Source organism: Pieris napi, assembly GCF_905475465.1.
Source record: "Pieris napi chromosome W unlocalized genomic scaffold, ilPieNapi1.2 SUPER_W_unloc_1, whole genome shotgun sequence".
NCBI lineage: Eukaryota > Metazoa > Arthropoda > Insecta > Lepidoptera > Pieridae > Pieris > Pieris napi.
The window spans coordinates 413337-419336 of NW_025920860.1; the positions used below are offsets into that span (position 1 = coordinate 413337).

At 31.7% G+C, this 6000-nt stretch overlaps 1 long non-coding RNA gene across 1 annotated transcript; it reads right to left on the reverse strand.

The window, feature by feature from the left end:
* Positions 1 to 323: 323 nt before the first annotated feature.
* Positions 324 to 968, reverse strand: LOC125062906. The gene is made up of 3 exons (XR_007119363.1): positions 909 to 968; positions 568 to 807; positions 324 to 369 (listed from the first exon to the last, which is right to left on the reverse strand). It is a non-coding gene; the product is annotated as an uncharacterized LOC125062906 (long non-coding RNA).
* Positions 969 to 6000: the final 5032 nt, after the last annotated feature.

Genomic DNA, 6000 nt, shown 5'->3' on the forward strand with positions numbered 1-6000 from the left:
TATATTTCCTAATTAGTTTGTAAAAAGTAATAGTTATGAACGATAAATTTAAAAAAGCTTAATAAGTACTTAAACCATGATGTATGTAATGATGGTATTTCATACTTGTGTAAAGCAGAATAATGTTTTTATCCAAAACCTTAATGTTATATCAATATATTTTATAAAAATATAGGAACCGAAATTGTTTACTGTGTTATCATTTATTATAATTTGAAGGATAAGTAGTCGAAATTCAATAATTTGAAAATGTCTGCACTATTGTGTCTTTATATCCAGGGGCCTTGTTGTATGATACAAATGTAATATTCTTCTTCTTCAAAGGCAGAATGTATTTTTCTATCAGAAATTTTGAACATTTGGGGATCTCTGAAATTATTAGATTTATAATTTTAGTATAGTAGAAAAATACAAATATAGGTATAACAAAATTTACCTATCTTAACTTATTTATCGTTTTCTGTTCGACTTATCTCTGCTGGAGACAAGACATGATCAAGACTGCATCGAAAAATTGGTTCTAGGATAAAAATGATATTTTTAATGCTAAATAATCAAAATGTTTACCTTAGATCATCTATTTACTAGACTCTTCGTTCATCTCAGCAGCATATGTTCTAGGTTTCGTCAATACCATATAATTTCTTGAGTATTGGAAAAAAGCGATAGTAACCAACGCCGAGAAACCAATTGGGCGTTTCGTGCCTACATTTTCTTCGCCATCTATAGATATTATATTAAGAATTTGTTAATGGTCATTTATTTCTTGAAATAGAGGTTTAAACTTTTAAAGTGGAAACGGGCCTTCTGTAACAATAACAAAGTTCCATTTCACGAAGCTTAATGTTTATATATATAATTTTTTCGTAAAATAATGCTGTATTATAAATATTATTTTATAAACTTACCCCAAGATACATATAGATTGTCCTATGTTAGAATATTTTCACATAAAACAAGTTTTAACTTCGCTAAAATGGCTAACTCACTGGTAACGACCAGCCTCAGCCGCTACAGCTTTCATAATGCCAGTGCTTTGTTACAGCGGGTGGGGGCTGCTCTTCCTCCGCGCCTCCGATTATTTATATACACTCTAGGGGTAAGGCAGACAAGACCACGTGGATAGTGGGGTGCTCTGATTCGGTTTTGGGTACTATTTGAATAATTTAATAATTTTCGGAACCATACATTAATTAAAACATGAAGTTAATGTAATGTATGTACATTTGACAAGTAATGCTTAAATTAGGTTCAACTATAAAATTAACAAATGAGGAAATAATCGATTCGATTAGGTTCAACTTTAAAAATAACAAATGAGAAAATAATCGATCCAATTAATTTACCGAAAATGTCACATCACTTATAACCAATAGAAAACGACAATGACACATCACTTATAACCAATAGAAATCGAGAATGTCACATCTCTTATAACCAATAGAAAAGTAGTTAGATAATGGCGGATTGTTTATAATTTCAATACAATTGACAAAAGTTAAAAAAATTTTTTTAAAATACTTTGACGCTTATCCTTAAGCTAAAATCACTTGGAGGTGTTTCAATCAAGGGTCCCCGAGACTCCTGCACAATCAGTATCATCAAATCCAGGTTCGTTTGACTCACACCCAACCCAAACCAATGTTTCTTAACTTGTGAGCAGTGGTCATGATCTTGTTAACATAATCTTCAATGTTCAGACAATTTTCAAGTGTTGTATTGATCAGATCTCTCAACAGACCAACTCGGCGTGTCAAACCTTTGTCATCGAAAGCTTTGGCTAAATTATTCCAAACTTCTTTAGCTGTTTTGGCTTCTTGTATATGTACATAGTTGATGGGATGTACTAATAAGATAATTTTCGACTTCGCTTTTGTGTTAAGTTTGGGATCAATTGTTTCATTGTCTTTCACGGTGACACAACTCCATAATGCCTCATGTTTGAGGTAGGTTTGCACTGCAAATCTCCACGTAGGATAGTTTTCTCTTCCAGTCAGCTTTTCAATCAGTGCCATCGTATTATTTGAAGACATTTTTGCTGATGAAGAATATTGGAAAACGCGTGGCGAGTTTTGAGGTTATACTGAACTCAATTTCGCACTTTTCACTTTAACTATTTTGTTTTTTAAATAAAATCAGGTGGTCTGGGCCCATAACCTGTTAAATGAAACGAGTATTTTATTAATCACTGTGTTAATTATATTTTAATGTTAACCAGACAATGGCGAAAAAGGAAGTAAGCTTATACACATTACATAGAGCAAATCATAGATACCAGATATAACATAGACAATAAGTAATGTATTCTATAATTTCTGAAGGCGCCAAATTTACATTTCATAGACTAACACATTTAAATGAATCTGCCCTAATACAAATAGACAAATAGAGTAGAGAGGAAAACGAAATAATATACGAATAATAAGAGACACTACTACTATTAATCTATTTCTAAAAAAAAAAAACTACCTACGAGTCGTTGATGTGCTACGATACTCGCTACGAAAAACTTCGTGACTGTATTTTCATGTTCACTCCGTCGGAGGTCGAGTACCTACTAGTGTAAAACTTAAAAGACATGGACTTACTGTTGTTATAGTGTACGCATAAAGGCTATGTTTATTTTATTTATTTTCATGTTTGGGTAAGTATTATAAGTTAGCCAACCTACGCAGTGGCGTAACTATACCACCGGGGCCGGGGATAAACTTTGAGATTTTCAGCGTTCTTAATTACATGTTGTATATGTCCCACTAATGGCCAGAGGCCTCATCTCTTAGGCGAGAAGGAATGGTCAGTAGTCCCCACGCTAGCCCAATTGGAGATTTCACATTCATCCATAGTACATTATATATCTATTGGTCAGGGGCCAATTGTTACGTGATGTGATTTTTTCGATATGATCGATATTATGATCGTTTATTTTTGCCTGACACACATTTTGGTTTTAAGACAAGTCAGTTTTCTCACGATATTTGCCTTCAGCGTAGGTGCAAATGTTAATTGTGCACCTAGAAAGAAAATAATATGACCGTCGGACTCAGAGACGCACTATGTCACTGGGTCAACGCTGTTAATTGTGTCAGGAATGTCTATTATCGTTGTATTTTAATCTTATTGGATTTGAATGATAATATCATAGTAATATTTCCTAAATTGTGTTTAAACTACGTTTAAATATGTATTTTATTTAACGACAAGTATGACATGTTTTGATTAATATACATACAGTCAGTCGTTTCTGCAGTAATTTCTTATGCGATTGCAGAATGTAGAATATTACTTTGGTCCATCTAATGTCCTAAAACTTAAGCATGGGATTGAGAACAATATTATTAGGCTATAATAGTATCTATCTATACTTCATCTATCACATCTATAGGTACAATTTTTTCTATTATAGCTCACTCTAGCTGTTATGTAATTCTATTGAAATCAATACCTTACATTCGCATGTATATAACATTGAAAATAAAAACATTTCTTGGAATGGGTTGGGTGGGAGAGGCATTGAATGGGCGTGGTAGCTAGCCACGCCTACGTGTGTACTTACAACATTAATCATAAAATCAATAAATGGCGCAGTTGGTATATCGTTATTTATTTAAGGGTTGTTGCATAATGCATATTTTATATTACTTTATTCACGTGTAAATAATGTAACAAGATAAGATACATTTCTGCATTTCTTTGACAAACAACTGATCAGTTAATCTGTCAAGAGAAAGTAGTCGCTGCAATTGCGAATATCGTGTTGTGTGCAACAAGTGCTTTGAATGATACATTTTATCTATATATTTAAACTAGCTGACCGGCCAAGCGTTGCTGTGCCTAAGGTTTTTGTTATATTACATAGTAGTAAACTATTCAAGGGAAACGGTAGGAGAACACCAGTCATGGTGACAACCATGCTTTTTGGTGGTTATGCCATTAAATTGTAGCTTATGTGAAACGTTGGTACTTTCAACACGGCGCCATCTGTTAGAATTGTGACTATCAATAATAAACAAATATTTTGCAATAAAATAATATTGCGGGTATAAATTGAGATGTAAGCTATCCTATCTTTTAAGTTGGATCAAACTACATACGGTGTGCAAATTTGATTGATATCGGTTCGGTAGTTTAGGAGTCCATCGCGGACAAACAACGTGACACGTAATTTATATATATTAAGATTTATTAAAAACGTAACAAAATGATATCCAATATGTATAATTTGTACTTGATTTTGTATAATACTCAGTTGTTTTTAATGAAAATCCTCATACCAAGCGATATATCTTGGAAACCATTAAAAGGTATATTATACGCTTCATCAAAAGATTTTCGTACATCGACCCTTCTAAAAATATACGTGATTTATAGACGATTTGTTTATACAATACTTTTTCCTTTTCCCGATCTGACACGTTCCGTTTCCATGGTGTTGTAATTCCTACTAATTAGCTATCCGCCATTACCAGTATCGTTAAATATTTTGCTGTTGCTATGTTTTAAAAATCTTGAGAAATCAATACTATGATTGTTTTGATTCTATCTGTTTTAGATATATTGTAATGGAAGTTTAAAGTTTTAGAGAAATTACCACTGGTAGCAAAAGACTTGCAACTCAGTAAAGTATATTTTTTATAAGAAACTATATGTTAAAGGTTATTCTTATCTCGGAAAACGTTATTTCAAAAGTGTGTTAACCTTTAAGATTATATTATCGCTACTTTGGTATATCACATGTTAGTAAACTTTTCTATTTAAAGGCCACTAAGCGATGAATTAATCAATCAAGTTATTGACGGAAATGCTAATATTAAATATGCAATCTGCATAAATGTAAGATTTAGAGAAATTATCGAATTGTATTGTCTTTTATTGACATAACCTTTACACATTTACAGAATAAACTTTTTAACCGGATTAAAGTTATGTACGCACGCTGTAAAGCACGCGAAACGTCGGATAAATTTAAAATTATGTTAAATAATTGTAAATTTATAATAATACATAGCTTTAATCTGGTTAAAAAGTTTTTTCTTTAAATTATTGAATTGTAAAATGATGACTAGCAACCCTATGTCCAGTGGGTGTAAAAGGGTGGCCTCCCTGAAATCTGGGTGCAATGCTACGTGTTGCGGGTTGGGCGTGTAATTACCTCATCCCTCCATAGATGCAACTATAAAAGCTAGCTTTGCCCGGTCTCCCGCCAGTCTATCACAGCTCCTCAGACTACGCGCTCCTTTATTCCAAACTTTGTACCCAGTGAATATTAATTTTTGGAATTGAGCTATTTAGCTATTTAGCTATTTCTAATTCATATTATTGTGAACTTAAAGCAATTAAAATTTTGCGGCGTACAATTTTGATAATATTAAAGAAAGCAGTTGTCCCGCGTAAAGTGAAAAAAGTTCCTGGGATCAACTGGTAAGTATTTTCCATTGACTTATTTTAATAATATTATACATTTTGTTTATTGCTTTAGCGTAATTTTTTCCTTTCTTCCTTTTGATTAAAAGCTTAAAAAATTATGTTTTTTTTTAACAGCCTTTAATTTATTCCATTATTTTTTAAACTATTTTTTTCAATATTATTTTAATTTTAGTAAAATTTATAAAATGTTAAGTTTAGAAAAAAAATTATTTTGCGACGATTTAAGCGAATAATGTCGCATTTACGTTCAGTTTCTTTTAAATTTGTGCTTTTTATTTGAGTGAATCAAAGACTTAGAACCTAGATTATTCATCACTGAATAATTAAAAATAAAATCTTGCCTCCATTTTTTATTATATCCTATTTTGTTTTTTTTTATAAATTTGTTACGAACGATCAAACTATTTTGATTAGACTATTTAGATTAGAAAATTACAGTTAATGAGTAACTATCAGCATAATTAACTAATAAATATCGAAAAATCGTCAAATAAAAAGTTTATCGAATAATTCCCAGCAATCAAACAGGCAATCACTATTCACTCTCAAAAATCTTCTTTGTCTCGGTTAAACGTT